We start from the raw sequence: 17,712 nt of genomic DNA on the forward strand, positions 1-17,712 counted from the left end.
CACCTCCTCAGCTACGTCTTGTGTCGCAATTTTTATCTGCGTCCATTCTTCGTCGACGTGTAAAATACGGTTCAAGGCTTCGAACCAGTTGCTTAGCTTTAACTCGAAGTTGGCTTTAATTTCCGGGCATCTTAGTTTCAACGCATCGAAGCGCTTCCTTGCCTTCTGTCGCTTCTTTCTACTACGGCGGTGACGGACTTTGCAAGTGAGGAGATAGTGATCAGATCCATTTAAAGATCCTTTGTCTGCTCCTCTGTATACCCGGGAATCTATACAGGACCTCCTTCTTCTTTTACTGACTAAGATGTGGTCAATTTGAGCCGTAGTTACGTCATTATTTGGACGTCATGTTAAGAGGTGGAGGCTCTGGGCTCAGAGAGAGTGTTTGTGACGCAGAGGTTGTTGTATCTGGCTAGCTGTAAGAGCCTTCCTCCATTGTTGCATCTGTTACCAACGGTGTGGCGGCCAATAGCTGCTGCTGTGTCGGGGTCTACTCTGCCAAGCTGGGCGTTCCAGTCCCCAGCGACAAAGAGCATATCACGCCTTGGTGTCTTGTCGATGATCCTTTGTAGGTCATAATAAAAGGCATCTTTGACCACATCACTGCTATCCCTTATCGGAGCGTACATAGCGATTGTGTTTATGTGGCCTCTCAATCTAATCATGGCAATCCTTGGTGACACTGGCTCCCAAGAGGTGACGCATGATGCAGTAAGAGCGTCTATTAGGAACCCAACTCCTTGTTGGCCGGAATCATCCTTGGGACCCTAATTGTAGAACTGGAATGAGTTAGATTCGGAAACCTTCAACTTTTTAGACAGAACATCATTCAGTCTCGTTTCTGACAGACAACAAACTTTAATTTTATACTTCTGTAGCTCCCTTGCAAGGAGTAGTTGCGTGTATTCCAGCTTGCAGCTGCAAAAATTCCACGCGCCAATATGTAAATGTTTTCTTGATCGGGCGGCTGGCATACTTGTCGGGCCAGGCACCACCCTGACCTGGTCCGCTTCGGCTACCGCGAACGCCGTAGCAGTAGTATCTCTTTGCATCTTCAGTATCCATTGGTGTTTCATGGGAATTGGCTTGAACAAAGGCTCCCCAGACCCTTGCACTTGCAGAGGCCGTTGTCCAATCCTGGATCTTCCGCCCTTTCGCAGTTGTCCTCCTGGAGAGGATCCTCCCACGATGGTATCCTGCAGTACCATACAATTTAACCCATTACTGGAATTAAGGGGTCATTCATAAAGAATTGTAACAAAATTCGAACTTTAGCGTAAAGAGCGAGGTATTGACTAGGAGGTGAACCCCCAAATATACGTAATAAAAATATATGAATATAGAAGTTCGGTTTGTAAGTTGTTTCGTAAGTTACGTATATTTATTACTAATAGAAACGTTCGTAAATATAATTTAAAGTTCTAGTGCCCTTTTTAAGTAACCAAAAAATTGGAGGGTAACTAGGCCCCCTCTTCCGCCCCTCTTTTCTCAACATCGTGCGAACAAAATTTCGAGAAAGCTATTTAGCCAAAAAAAAAGTAAAATTAATATACAAATTTCGCTTTAATTATTCATGTCCGGTGAGCCAAAATCAAAACCTACATTAATTCAAAAACATTCAGAAATTAAATATAAAAAAACAAGTTTTTTTAACCGAAAGTAAGGAGCGACATTAAAACTTGAAACGAACAGAAGTTATTCCGTATATGAAACGGGCTGTACCCTCCTCAATACCTCACTCTTTACACAAAAGTTCAACTTTTTCTCACAACTCTATTTTAAAAAAAAATAAAAACTTTAGCGTAAAGAACGAGGTGTTGTGGAGGGGACAGCCCCTTTCATATACTGAATAATTTCTGTTTGTTTTAGGTTTTAATGTCGCTCCTTACTTTCAGTTAAAAAAAATTTGTTTTTTTTATTTAATAGCTACGAGACCTGTTGAGCTTTCTTATTCAGCATCAATTACAGGATTTAATGGGTTTTTTTTTAATGATTCTGATTTTTCTTGGCCCTTCATCGGTATTGCAAAAGGTAATGCTCCTTCATCTAGAGTTTCATCAATTTAATTAACTATAAGTTTATCCATTTGGTGATCTTGCGCCTAGGTAATACCTCAGCAATTAGACAGTTCCTTATTTCGGACATCCATTTTGTATAAGATATAAATTAAAAACAAAAAATTAGATTTATCATTATTTGGGAGTAAGAAATCATATTACTAATTTTTTTCTATACTTAAAGCTAAGAAATGTTACCCTAACAGCCTTGCATATCTAAATAGCCGTATTCAGCCTTATTCCTCATATCATACGCATGCTATTTGTAATTTATTTATAAAACTACCGATTACAAGTAAAAAGAGGTTTGCAACATTTTGATGACTTTGATCACTGTATTAGGCAGTAATTAGGCACTAAGTTTACAGCAGATGATTTCTGGGTCTTCATTCTCGGTGCGAACAAAAAGCTCCTCCCATTTATTCATGCATTAGCGGGTTAGTGTGTATACGTCAATCAATGAGAAATGGTTCGAAATTGTATTATTCGTATTTGCAAAAGCAGAAAAAAACTTGGTAAGCCTGCCAAGTGGTTAGTAGATTGTACATATTGTATTCTACGACCGCCATAGGACCATGTTATTCTATGACCGCCATAGGACCATGTTATTCTACGACCGCCATAGGACCATGTTATTCTGACACCTCCATAGCAATTTCTATGTTATTTGCGTACGCCTCTGCACCTATTCAAAGAGAGTGAGTATCCTCTCACATGGCATATTGAATTCTGATACCCCTATAGCAAGGAACTCTAACAGCCATATGGAATTCTAATGCCCCTCTACACCTATTCAAAGAGATTCAGAACTCCCTCACATGGCCTAATACTTCTACGAGACAAATAGGTAAACATTTCTACAGGGCATATACAATTTTTCAAAGAGAGTGAGTATAACTTGATTAGTGATTGGGATTTGAAAAAAGGATTAGTTTTCTTTACAATTCATATTAGTAAGAGAATTGAATTCAAAGAGAATAGTTTATTCGAGAGGATATTAGCAGAGGAAAAATGAGTGGTGCATTAACATTATTGGAGATTAATGATGGAGCCAACAACAGCAGCAACGATATACGAGTACCAATGTTGCTGTGGAAATAACCATTGGCTGTAGAGTATGTCTTGAATGGGACACTATGTATGCAAGATATGTGACATCATTAAGCAAATTTAAGCAGCAAGAGCAGCTATGTTTTGCTGGAAAAGTGAATGTCCTCCGTATAAATAAACTTCGGTCAGCATTAGATGTTCTATCGAAATATATTGATGAGAACAAAATGCATAAGTGAATATTATTATTGTAATTATGTTCCATAAAATTGTTTCTAAACCAGAGGTATTTTTTCTTTCTATAGTAAACTAGCGTATATTTCTTAGAATAGAAAAAATTTTGGTTAGTCTGAAGTTGATTGTGAGAGTGTTAGGACCAAAAAAAAAATGGATAGATTCGGGAAAGAGTGAATCATGGGGAATCTAGTTCTTATGGAAAAATGTTTGATTCTACATGACGATTTTCTAGAGATGTCTATTCAAAGGAAGATATTTTCTCGGAGAATGCTTGTTGATATAATGGAAAGTGATTCTCCATCATTAGACTATTGTATGAAGCTTCTACGTCGTGGTCCAAATGCATTTACACAATTTATTGATATATTGATCACGAAACGGCAAAATTGTATTGTGGATATGCTTTTAAACACTAGTTTAGAAATTTAGGACTTTTTGTCATGAGAAAGATGGTGCTCAAGGATGATTTACTCCTCTCTCTCTCTATATCTCAGAAAATTTTTGTTGTTGCTAGCTCAGTTTCATGGTGGCAGTGAGAGTGTCAACACATGACAAACTTTTCCATACATGTCCGTTATGTATGTACACACTGGGCAGCTGGTCATCATGTGAGAATTGCACAATCATTGATGAGTATGATGAAAAGTGTAGATTATGCAACCCGTGTAAATTGCATAGAGGATATGCTGTACAAATTAAAGGTTGTAATTCCTGTCTTGAAGAGGTGTGTGACTCTCACCCTAGAAGACACCTATGCTCCAATTGTCACTATGATAAATGTAATCAGTGGGAGAACACATATCCCGGTATGACTGGAAAGAATCCTAACCATGATTTTAGTTTATTGCTACGAGACTGGTATCGTCGTGGTTTTAGATTGTTCTGGGAGGAGGAACCGGGTCAGCGATTCAACTGTTGGAACAACAAAAGAATATGGTTTCTACGTCATTGTTGTGAAGACAATGGGTGTTATGATTATAAGCCCACTGATTTTTATTTGGCTGTGACGGAGTGTGATTCGACTCTTGAGGACACTGTTTGTGAAATTGCCTCAAATAAGCAAATTGAAACATGTGAATTCTATAGAATGAATGAGAATAGTGTCATTGACTATACAAAGAGAGATGACAAGAGTGAAGTCACACTCTACTGTAGAAAATTTGACCCTGACATTGCAGTACATCAGGATCAGTACACTGTGAATTCAGATAATCTACCTGCACTAGTTGTTGTCGACAAATACCTAGTAGTGGATGAAATCTAAAGAGTAGAAAAGTCGTTTTATCATGTATATAATTTTTTTTTTATTAATAAACAATTTAAGAAAAATATTATTATTAGTGCACTAAAATAAATATTAAATAAAATTTTAAGTATATTCTACGCTAGAAAGTCGTTCAATCGAGGTAAGTCAACGTAGATGTTGAGAAACTGCTTGTAGGTGTAGCCACGACATCTGAACATGAAAAAGAGTAGTGCATGAAAGCCACTTGTCTTAATCGTTAAATCCTGTACTCTTCGTTGATTTTGAATAATTGTTTTCACACTGATTTCAATAAAGTTGCTTATGTATTGAGCGTATAATTTATAAGATAGGCCAAGATGATAGAAAAATTAAATATTCTTTGCTGTTTGAAAGATGCATAGCCAATGGCCAGTCTTCAAAGTCGATGGACTGCTATTAACAATGATTAGGGTTGTTAACAGTTGGAATTTTTTCAATGAAGTCCGAAGGTATGCAATAGGACTTGTACTGGGACATGTATGGATCCATACTAAATACATTGATTATTTGGTTTGTGTTCATGGTGCGAGGTCTAGTAGAACACTGCCGTCGGATTTGATTTCCCTATAGGTTTCAAATTGACTCGGTGATATTAGCGTGATACTGTCAGTCAGAGCATCGGCAAATTTACACTCTAAACGTACATTCCCTGTTCTTACTATGCTAATATCCTGAGTCCCGGACAAGTCCAAAACAATTACCCTATGATTTTTTGAAAACATTGATTCAGTTTTCTCATTTTCAAATAGTTGAAACTTATGATCTTGGGACTGCATGTTCAACTCATACAGAGTTCTATAGGATTTTTCGTCAAATGACAGAGTGCACAGTGGAATACCATTTACTTTGCACACAAGGCTAGATAAACCGAAAAAATTAAAATCATGGGGGGATTCAGTCCAGGATCCAACGGCACTGCCACTCTTCACAAAGGCCAAAGCCAATTTTGATGGGATTTCTCCATTGATAAATGATGAATCGCTATAGCTACGAGAGCCGGTGGCAATGTGCCGTTGATTGGTGATCGTATTGGGGACAAGAAGTTTAATGTTGTTACCATTGGCTCTTAGCTTTTCCACTGCCAATGCAACAGAGCTCATAACCTTGTGTTTTCAGACGTGGAGACTTTCTGAAGTTATAATGAAATTTGCTTCGGGTGCTGCAGGAAGTGTTTTTCTCAAAAGGATAGTTGATGGGGCCATCTGTAGCTTTATTTCAATCTTGACATTGGGGGGTAGCCATTGGGATGTATTCAATATCTCATGATTTAGTTTTCCAACCAGATGATACTCTTGGGTCACTTCAGTAGTCAACTCACCGTCAGTATCAAAACCTGATCGATACTCATAGCCTAATGATTGTCCTCTCAACTCCTTGTAACCCTTTGGTGTAATCATCATAAATTGTATGTAGCTTGCATAGGTTGATAAATTATTGCTATTACTCACCAAAGTACCATTAATGAATACATTAATCTGTTTCAATATGTTCTGTAGAATACAGTTCTCATAGGAGAGACCGTCGGCAGCAGTTGGAGTTGTATTATCGGACTTTTTCTTCACCGCAACATTTAAATCAATAAATGTTGATGACAAATCAATGAAATAGTCTTCATTGGAAAATATTTAAAATGTATATTTTCCGAGAGGGGTTGTTGTGGGTGAAATTGTTCATAGTACCCATACTTGACACTGACATCAACATTTTCAGCATTGAATTGATTCAATGAGGAACTAATTGATGGATATGATTCCCTGTGGGGGAGATAAGTCATCTTAAGAGAAGAAATCCTTCTTTGATCTAACAATCTTCTTCTTTTTCTTCTTCTTCTTTTTATTGGCCTTCCTTGTTTTATTCCTCAAAGTCCTTGTTGATGTCCTTCGCTTCTCCCCTAGGTGGAGACAGAAGAGTGAATGACGCGCAAGCATACTTTTCAATCCTTCTTCATTTTGTAGAGATTTTAGTTGCTCACCAACAGCTCTTGCTGAAGATCTAATATTTTCCTTAACACTCTCCTTGAAATTCTTGCCTGACCCCCAATCCTGTAGTGTGGAGGCATCAAAATTTGATGCAGAAGGTACAAGATATTTTCGGGCAAGGGGCAGTGCAGAAAGATATAGCCTAGCAAACCAGCTAACAGGACCATAGTCAGGCAGTGTAGTACGCCCCTTGTAGTAGTCCAATCCATTGCCTATTTGACGTGGACTCAAAGCACCGACATAACAATCGATATCGGGACAGACAAATGGAATTCTCCTATAGTTCATTTTAGGTGATTGTGCTGTCGCTGACAATGGGTAGAAAATGACATGTAATCACTGCTAAGCCTTTTGTTATTGCTAGAGGTTTGCCCAATTCACTTCTTAGTGTTAACTGACAGAGTTCCAAATACGAAGTGTTTACAGGAACATACTGCAAATGCTTGATATTATAGTGATGAACAAGTTCATGAGATGTTTTTCGTTCAAGAATACGTAGGAGGGGTACATTTGAATTACCGACTCTCGATGTTTCCACAAACAATGCATAGAGAAATATGCAAGAGTCCGAGGCAAAAATAGGTGGATAATCAGAAAAAATAACTTAAGTCATCCTATAAACAGTGCCAGCATTTTTCCCATTGATCATATTTTTTTTAAAATCAAGAACGTCTCACAAATTATTATTGATAATTATTATTTTAGTTTCAACAGATGAATTAATGTAAATCATAACGTGTTCCAATGAATAATTAAAATGGAATTTACCATTCCTACGATATGAGATTTTTCTATTGATTGTACGACACAAATCTGTCATATTATCGTATTCAATATATTTCAATTTGGCATGTGGATATTCACTAGATTTAAGTGCTTCAACCCATTCATAGTCGACATAGCTCAACCCATCATGTAACTCCTCGAATGGCATAACTTTTATGACATGCACTTACTTCTTTCAAGGATAGTCATTTGTATTTTTGGAAATACAATTAGAAAGGGCCACGTCATACGCACTGGCAATTTAGATGGCGGGGGATAGTTCCTTCCAAAAACCACTTGTCGTATTCCAGTCTGGGTTACGAAGATCAGAAACATTGGGCGTGAGAGTTACATAGAAATCATTGGGCATTGTCAAAATCTATAACACTGATCCAAGAACCAAAATCAGAGTTGTATCCTAGCCACCGAACAAGTAATTTTTCTAACCCCTGCGAGTAAGAGTCTTTAATACCTTTTCAATTTGATAGATTTCACTGTTATCTTTAACTTTTTGTAGTTCATAGTCATAGAAACCGCCGAGAATCTCTTCATCCTTGGTATCACGCAGACGATAAGCTATGGGTTTAGTGTCTAGGATTTTTGCCACTTTAAAAAGTTCTGTGGACCACAAGTAATTGCCCTTTTCAAAAACATTAGTTGTTGTATTAATTTGAACAGTATCACCAACATTGAATTTATTGTTAATCTTGACAATCGTTTCTTTAGAATACTGTTTAAGAAAGGCATCAATTGTATCATGATCAGAATGATGAACTTCCGTTGGCGTAGAGTTGGACAATGATCGATGAGGTTGTTGATTATAAATCAACATGATTTTATCTAGATCATGAATAAAATCCGATGTATTTTTCAGTGTACAATATCTTGAAATTAAAAGTCGAATAGTTTTTATCAATCTTTCGGCCAATGCAGCCTTTATAGGAATGTAACTAAGATAGAGCAGTTTACTATATTTCTCTAGTACTTTTGCAACATGAGGATTAACAAATTCACTACCGCGATCCGATTGATTTTTTTTATACGAATCCTGTTCAAGAATACTTTCAACGGCCTGAGCAACTTCAACGCCTCTCTTTGACCCCAATGGAATTGCATGTGCATAGCGACTAAAAACACAGATTGCAAGTAGAATGTACTTGTACGGTGTATTGTGACGTCTTTGAATCTCATCTAGAGTTAGGAGATCTGCTTGCATTATGTGCAATGGGAAAAAGGCTTTAGTTTTTCGATATTGATTAGCACGAAGTCTATGATTTCTATGCAGAGTGTAACTCTTGATTACACTCTGCATAGAAATGAGATTATAGCTCTTACCCTGAATTATAATTCCTTTTCCATTGTTATCAACTTGAATATAAGCTTGAACACTTTCCAAAAGATAGGCTAGGAGTCGTGTTATTTTTTCACGAAATAAGTTGGGCCTTATAATTAAAAATTTAAAAAAAAATTAAAACAATTCATCCTTTTTTAATTGTGTTCCAGCAGCAGCAGACTCTTGAGAAGATGATTCTTTTTTGTGATCAATACCAGCAGCAGCAGTGGGCTTCGACCGATAGGACTTGTGTTTGTCCACTCGGCGAAGTGCATCTTGAAGTAAAAGCAGTTTTTATTATCCTCAATATTTTCTTTGTCACGGAATTTACTCAGATTTTTCTCAAAGTGTTCCACGGGTGAGAGAGCGAGTTCTATTGGAGTCAATTTATAGGGTTTAGCCATTCTCACTAGAGAAAACTGTTTACAAGTCCTGCAATTATCGGCAGTAAAAGCTTCAAAAAATTATCACATACCAGATGAAGTCTTTTCTTTTTAAAATTATTCCCCTTGTTTTGATAAGCTAATGTACGTTATCAGGAGCAGAGTTTCAGTGTCTTCTTTTTATATACTTGTTACACCTCATCATTGCCCTCGAAAAAATTCCAGCAAAGATAGGATCTTGTATTAATTAAATCATAGTCAATACCATGTTTGAGTATGGCTTTTCTAAGAGGAGCCTTTGAAGTGCTTAGAACTACAAAAATATGCCAATTTTCATGTAGTCTCTTCAGTGTCATGATAGTAACAAATAAGTCTTTGTAGAGTTCATGGGGAGATATACTGTAATTTCATTGTCGAAAACATCTATAACTACAAGCAGATCCTCCGGTTTATTTTGATTAAGATCCAATAGGATATAACCGTGGGGTTTATTAGTTGCCTGATAGTATGCTGAGAGCAGAAATTTAGGGGCACCTGGATAGATTTGTTTATTGAGGGTTATTAGCGAGCTAGAATCACGAACAACTCTGTAGATGATATAGTAGGTGCAGTTCAATGCAAGTGTTCGCATACATTTGCTCTGATGAAAGAGATTGTGTAGAACCAGAGTAACGGAAATCTGTTCATGATGAGAGCGAACAATGAACAGTTGTAGCATTTGCTGGGACCATTGTTCAATAGATTCTGCCAGATCGTCAATCATCAGCCAAGAGTTTGGTTCAATAATGCTGAAAACATCAAGTCCCTGTATGAATTGTATCTGCACTAAACCTGTGGTGGCAGCAATTGCTTTTATTTTATCATAAGACTCCTGCCAAATACTGCAACAATAGTAGATTTTTTTCAGCTTTTCCAAAAACATTTTATCGCAATTTTTAATTATTTTAGTAAAGAGTGTTGTTTTGCCCGACATTGACGGTCCACACAGAAACGATCTGAATGGTGTTTTAAATTGATACATGATCCCTTCAACAGTTCACCTGGACAACTAACCGTAGACTATAGTTGTCTAATGACTAAATAATTTCCCCACTCCGTTCAAGAATAATAAGAAGAAGAAGAAGAAGACGAATAAATAATCATATATTCTTTTATTATATGCATAAAAAAAGTAACAATACTTAAAAAAAAATACTACATTGAAAAAAAAGCACATTAAACATGAAAAAAAAACACTTTTTTTTAAATTTATTTATAATAAAAAAAAATACAAAATTTACATAGGCACAGAGAGAGAGAAAAACATTTAAATAAATACTTTTTTTTGTTTATTTATAGAAAAAATACAACATTAGAATAAAGCACTTGAAATAATATTACTTTTTTTTGAATGCAACATGTATATTTACAAAAAAATCTGCTCTAAGTAAAACAAAAAAGATAACTTTGATAGTGTCGGTGCGCCCCCCCCCCGCTGGCGGCCACCCCCTCCCCCCCCCAGGCCGTGAGCCCCCCCCCCCCCCCCAAATCTAATCATCAATTAGATTTGGGGTTTTTACTTTTAACAGTAGAGAATCTGTGTCCCCGTAGCAGACCTCTACTTGCCCCTTTTCCGGCCACTGTACCCTAGCCACATTGTAGTAGAATTCCAACATGAGCTTTTTAGAGATCTCCAAGATCGCACTGCCTGCAGCAATATTTTTATTTAATACAATGCGTCTTTTTTTCCTATTCAATAGTACCATGTCCGGGCCAATGATTGTGAAGGAAGTGTAATTTGGATCAGCGATAATTCGAGCACATTGTTCGGGATCGGTCACGACGTCACAATGATTCCTATTGCGAACGCTCTCACACATTTTACCGAAAGCCGAATTCAAAATGAGTTTATAAATTTCTTTTTCGGCTTTCGTCTGCGCTGCAGAACGTTTGTTGACAAAAGTGTCAACAAAAATTTTCAGACATGGTTTTTGACTAAACTGAAGTGCTATCATAACCTTTGTAAGGTTGAAACCGTTGTTGAACATCCATTTTAACGGCACATGATGTACAACTATATTTTTTTTCGGCGGAAAGTCAGCAATAAGTTTTTTGTTTTGAAGGTGACCAATGTCATTCCTCCACCTCAACTAAAAACCTATTGCGAGGACTCAAAGAGTCCTTAGTCACAGGTCTATTGATGCACGGGAAAACAAAATTCTTTACTAAATCTTGTAGCTCAACTGGTATCTCCCCATCAATTTCAAAAAACCATCCAACCGGTCCATTCTCCTCAACACTGGTGTTAATGTTGGGGAAATGGGGAGCTTGAGGGTCATTGAGCCATTTATAGTCAACGCAAAGTAGCACATAATGCTACATGGCCGAGGGGTAGATATAATTCATATCAAGGAAAACTGCATCGGATTTTGTCCCCGTCTTCTCTCCTCTTGGATCAGTTTCCAAGATACGATCCCCGTGAAAAACATATCCACCCCTCATTGATCTTTTAATGAGATGCCTCTGATAAATGTATGTGATTGTCCCGATTTTTCCCTTACTATTATTTAGGAAGATGTCCATTACCAGATCAGGATACGAAAAAAAATAGTCAAAATCAAGATTAAATTCTCAATAGATTTTGTCCGTATTTTTACACATAATGTCTAACAGCGTTAACAAGTCACTCGACAAATACAACTTGCAGTAATCAAAGCCATTTTTACACCCTCCCTCTGCCCACACTTTTTTAGCAAAACTGTATTCATCGGGGGTGCACCTATGATCATGTACTGTCGTAAAACGATTCAATCGAAGGAATAGTTTCCTCGGCGAATCTCCACATGGAACAATAATAATCATAAGAATATATGCCCTTGACCATCAATGAATCGTACAAATCATTTGGAAATTGTTGCTTGAGAAGAGAGAAAGCGTTACAACCGTCATCGTTTTTCTGTACTTGAATTAATTCACTCAATGATTTGGGGAAAAAACTGTAGGAATCTAAAAAGCAAATTTAATTCGTTTACTCAACGTCGGCTTCAACAAATTTCCACATAAATTCCAAAACAAGCAAGTTTTCCGATGATTTAGGTATGATTTTGTAGGAAAAGCTGTCTATCACCCATGCATCATCCACTGTTCCATTTCTTTGAAGATGTGCCATTGCTGGTAGCACATACTTCAGATCGTAGTTAGAGTTATGTATAAAAACCGGAAGAAAAAGTTGTTGTTTAATTTTTAAATTACATGAATTGTGAGCCCACCCCCGAAAGTTACTTTTTCCCGTTGAATTGGGGTCAATAAGGTGATTGTGATCATGGACCACGTCTATTGGGGCAAGAACACCCCTACAAACCCAGCAAATTTTCCCCTTTTCTAGTGTCAGTTGCTGCTTATCTGACAATGTCATTGGATAGTTGGTGTGACTCAATCTTGAATTTGCAGCATTTGTCGTTTTTATAAAAGATATCAATAACTTTTCCATGCTACCATCCTCATCCATAGCCAAAAAAACACTTCCAATTGTTTTTTATTATTGGAATCACGACGGGCGTGCGCATAGGAACACGCAACAAGTTTGTGTTCCTAGACTCTATTTGGCCTTGATGGGTCTGATACCTCAACCAGTCTTGATTCACAATCTAAAGACACTTTATCATCTTGTAGCAGGGAATTTTGGAAATTTTTAAATTGTAAAGTATCTTTGCGTTCTGCCGGAATTTTAATTCGTTGATTCCCATGAATTTTGCAATGCCCCATGTGATCCGAGAATGTTCGCTCAGATCTAAATGAGGAAAGGCACATGGGACAATAGAGACATTCTCCTTTGTTCTTGCTTTGGGATAGGAGTCGACTTATTGCTGTAACGGAGAAAAAATGACCGTAGGAATTTACATCTTTAGGAGGCTCATAAATAACCCAAACCCAATTTTTAACATTATCCCCCATCGGTGTCCTAACTGAATATAAAACCCCTTTTTTATTTGGTTTCTTTCCCCCATTTACAAATTCCGTGTCATACTGGAGAACAACCAGCCCCAACCCAAGATTTTCATTTGCTTTTTCAAATATGCTTATTTCTTTCAAGGACACCGGATACTTCCCTTCTAAACAGCCAAAATTTACTTTAGGGATATTTTTTACACCGTTATGTGCAAGTCCGTTTATACTTTTCATTGATGACTCTTTGTTTAATGTTTTATGGGCTGCTGCTAAAAATGCATATTTAAAGCATTGCAGCCCCGTGTCAAATTTGAAACCCTGAACTCCTTTGGTAGCCGACAAATCTGGGTGGCATTTTATTCGTTGACTACTCCACACCCCCGAACCCCCCTTAAAATAAAGTTTTTTTTTAATATACTGAGATTCAGATCCATATATTCAATGCATAAAATTGTGGACCCACTTCCCCTCTCGTTAAACGAGTCCAAAGTCAATATTAATTTATTTACCCAGTTGAAAAAGTTATCCTCAAATTCATTTAGACCAGGGTAAAAAGTCTGGTTGCCAGTTGAAAAATGAAAATAAAAAATTTCCCCGGATGTCCCCTTTTCTAAATAAACTTTCTGATTCACTGAAGATTTAACTTCCCCTTGACTTCCCCATGTCTGAATCTGAATATCAATTTGTGCTCAAATTCGGTCGCTGTAGCTCTGGAGAACATTCACAGGATCAGTTAAAACAGTGCCCCTGTCAACCGCGTTTTCCTCGGGAGGGATAAAATCTACCCTATATGTTTGTAAGTGATCTTGAGCAGACTCTAAAAAATAAAATTCACGTAATTCCTAGGACATGACACTATTTTCATGTCCTGCACCTATTTGCACAGGACTCAATTCACTAATACTTAAGTTGTCGTCAAAAATGTCCCCGGAAAAACTAGATCCAACAACTTGCATTGTTGTATTACTACTATTATTATTAGCACTAGATGTATCATTGAGGGGAATGGTGGTGGGGAGTGACATTGAATTGTCAATAACACCATCCCCCGTCTGTTCAATTACATTATATGCGGATGATATAAAGTCCCCTAGACTAGTTACCATGTCTTCCAGTGTGTTTGGGGACAATTGGTCAAGCCAGCCTGTATTGTCCTGTGACGTAATTTCTATATGGGAACTCGGTTCAGTTGTACTATCAACATCACCTAAATGCTTATGCATAAATCTATCTACCCATTCTGGATCCTCAAGCATGTCAATATCACAAGTTAAGTCGTCTAGGCTAGCCATTTCCCCAAAAACATCATTAAGAAAACCCCTATGCCATTCCATATTATCTACCACTAATGCTGATGGTTCGTCTCTGAACTCCATTGGTGGTGTTAGAATTGGTCCTGTAAATGCTGATGTTTCATCGCCCAATGGCGGTGGTATTTCATTAATCTATAAAAAAAAAGGAGCTTATTTTTTATGTGAAATAACCATTATTTTTATAAAGTTAATAACTATGAAAATTTTTCATAGTCATTGTCCCACCACCTGAACAATTAAAAGAAGAAAAAAAAGTTACATTGGCATATGTCTTTCATAATGACAACTGAACATGTTAAAAATATATTTGGTTTAGTCAGGAAAATGAAGTCTTATTCTTAGAGGATAAGTTAGAACAAGAGAATGATATATAAAACTAATTGTTTTATTCAAAAAAAAAATAATTTTCAGAATAAAAATGCAAAATAGAGATCCAACTCTATTGTCTGTCCTTCTTGATTGTAATTCTCAATAAAACCCGACCATCGTTCAACCGAGGCAGTATGTTCTATGAAGCACTGCTCTTCAGCCTCGGTTAATGGGCATGCATCCCATACATTGGTTGCTGGTGTTGGTGTAAATTTCTCGACAATCTGAATTTTCCTATGTCGCTTGGCGACGGATTTGATTGAAGTGCTGGACGCAGTTAACCTGGACTAAATAAATCATTGTAAGCGAAGAACTTTTTTCTCCTTCCATATCAACAATTAAAGTGCTCCCCTCCCCCCCCGGAATTAAAGTGTCTTTGCGTAACGCCTCCATTTCGATTTCTCCCTGCACGAGCAAGAAAGTAATAAATTTTGATTTTGCTGAACATATCAGTACCTATTCTGAAGGCGTAGCAAACTTGTTTTATAAAAATATAAATAAAAACTGACGTGGACAAACAAAATTAATGTAGCTTGTAAATAAAATACAATACCCCATTTTGCTGCAATGTCCCCCTGTTTCATAGGTCTGCATTTATTATAAAAAAAAAGTAAGTATGATGGTAATAGACCCTTAAGGTCCAAACCGACGGTGCTGATCTCCGTTTCGTGACCCTTCAGCCCGGAAGTGCAATGGGGGGGGGGGCAAATGATAAAGAATTATAGAGTAAATCTTAAAATCTTGACGGGAGGGGGGGGCAAAATCCCTTAGAAAGTCAACCCCGCCTCATCCCATCCCATCCATATGTACGTGAATGAATGATGTGAATGATGTATAATATTATTTAGTAAAAAAAAAAAAAAAAAAAAAAATTAACTCTCCAATGTAGCCAAAGACCTAAACCTAGTTAAACGGTAATTGGTTTGGTTAATAGAACATTAAACGCAACATTTATTATTTCTTTATTTACATATTGGAATTAACATTTTAAAATTAGAATAGCCAAGGCTTTTGGTGTTTTGAATATTCTCGTTTATTTGATTGAAATTGTTTAATTATAAAATAAAATAATGACCTTTCGAGATTTAGGTCTCGTTAGATTTCAGTTCAATGTCTTCTTTTGCTTTGAATATTCTCGTGTATTTAATTGAAATTGTTTTATAATAATAAAAATAACGTAATGAGCTGTTGAGGTCTAGTTTGAACTTCCTGCATTCAAAATTTGGTCCAAATTCAGGATCTAGATCCACACTTCTAATCCCCCTCCCCCATCTTCTAAGAAGTAAATAGATCTCCACACACGTGACATGTGTATACAAATCAACTAGAATAATCTTCCTCATTGAATTTGAGGATGCTCAAGGCTGTATGAGTCAGGATTTTATTTCATATTTATATATATTATTTGGTATTCCACTGGTAGCGTTGATTTTCACCAAAGCTGGTGTTTATAAAGGTTTTAGTAATAGCTTAAAACCATTAAAACTGGTAAAACAAGGCGAATACATGTTCTGCAGACGATGTTTGAGTTCCAATAAAACTGGTAATTTTTGAATTGTATACAGGCCTATAAAATTTGTAACACCCAGAAGGTTCCTGTATCTCATTACCCTAAATATATGCATGCTAATTCAGTTATATTGTGCCGCAAATTTCTTACATGTCAATCACGAAATAGCATTATTCGCCGCATGCATAAAAGGAGTCAATTTACTTAATTATTAAAATATTTTTAGAATATATGTCTAAAGGTTATGTCGATAATCACAGCTAGGTTGCCAGATTCCTTATCTGCTTTTTAATGGGGTGCAGGACGACTTACAGTTGATATTTTTCATTAAATGATTGAATTAATCCCGTCTCAATGTTATCCTGAGTTTCATCCAATTTTGTGCGTTTTTGCTGCGATGGTTGATCAACAACATTCAAAAATAAAAATCATTTTCAGTTTTCAAACTATTTAGCTTATGAGAGGGCACTGCCCCCCCCCCATTCAATATCACAGTACCAAACCCCCAAAAGTTGAAAAAATGACACAATTTAATTAGCTACTTCAATTTTTACTTATTCAGAATATTAATGGAGGGCACTTGGCCTATCAATTCCATAGTACCAAACACAAAAAGTTGACCATTATAGATTTTATTTTTTTTTATATGCATAGCTTTTAAAACTTTTTATATACCTAAATTGTAAAATACTTAAAATCACAGAAAAAGGAAGAAGGAAGACTCTTACATAACCCAAACCAAGTAGTTATTGAGTATATGAAGGAGGTTAGCCTCTAGTCAATATCTCACCCTTTTACGCTAAAGTTTGTTTTTAGCACTTTCAAAATAGGTATCTATTCTAATTAACCAGCCTTTGTAATTCAAGAGTTCGTGATTTAAACAAAATTCGAACTTTAGCGTAAAGAATCAGGTATTGACTAGGGGGTAAATCCCTTAATACATGTGATAAAAACATATAAATATAGAAGTTTCGTTATGTAAGTTAATTCGTAAGTTAATTCATAACTCAATTTTGAGAAAGCCATTTTTAGCCAACAAATTTGTAAACATGCTCTCCTTAATCAGATAGTGAGAAAACATCCCTTTACAGGTAGAAGAACGTAGTCATTTGATTATTTTATTGGTGAAACTACCCGTCCTGTTTGAATATTAACACCTTTTTTCAGGTGGAAAGGATGAAAAAGGATTTGATTATTTTTATAGCGAAACTGACTGGCCCTGTTTTGAATATTTACCGAAATTTGAAGATTAAAAAAACAGGGACTTTTTAATTAGAATAGGAAGCTGTTTTGAAAGCGCTAACAGCTTTAGCGTAAAGAGCAAGATATTGAGGAGGGGGCGACCTTTCATATCTGGCCAAACTAATATGCAAATTCTATTTTAATTTTTCATATACAATGAGCCAAAATCAAAGTGAACCTGCCTCTCTTTTTTTTGAATATTTACTAAAATTGAAACACATGGACTGTTTAATTAACATATGAAGCTTTTTAAAAGAGCTAA

This window comes from Artemia sp. Qi Xiang Cuo, chromosome 4 (assembly GCF_049724085.1).
Source record: "Artemia sp. Qi Xiang Cuo chromosome 4, ASM4972408v1, whole genome shotgun sequence".
In the NCBI taxonomy this organism is placed as follows: domain Eukaryota; kingdom Metazoa; phylum Arthropoda; class Branchiopoda; order Anostraca; family Artemiidae; genus Artemia; species Artemia sp. Qi Xiang Cuo.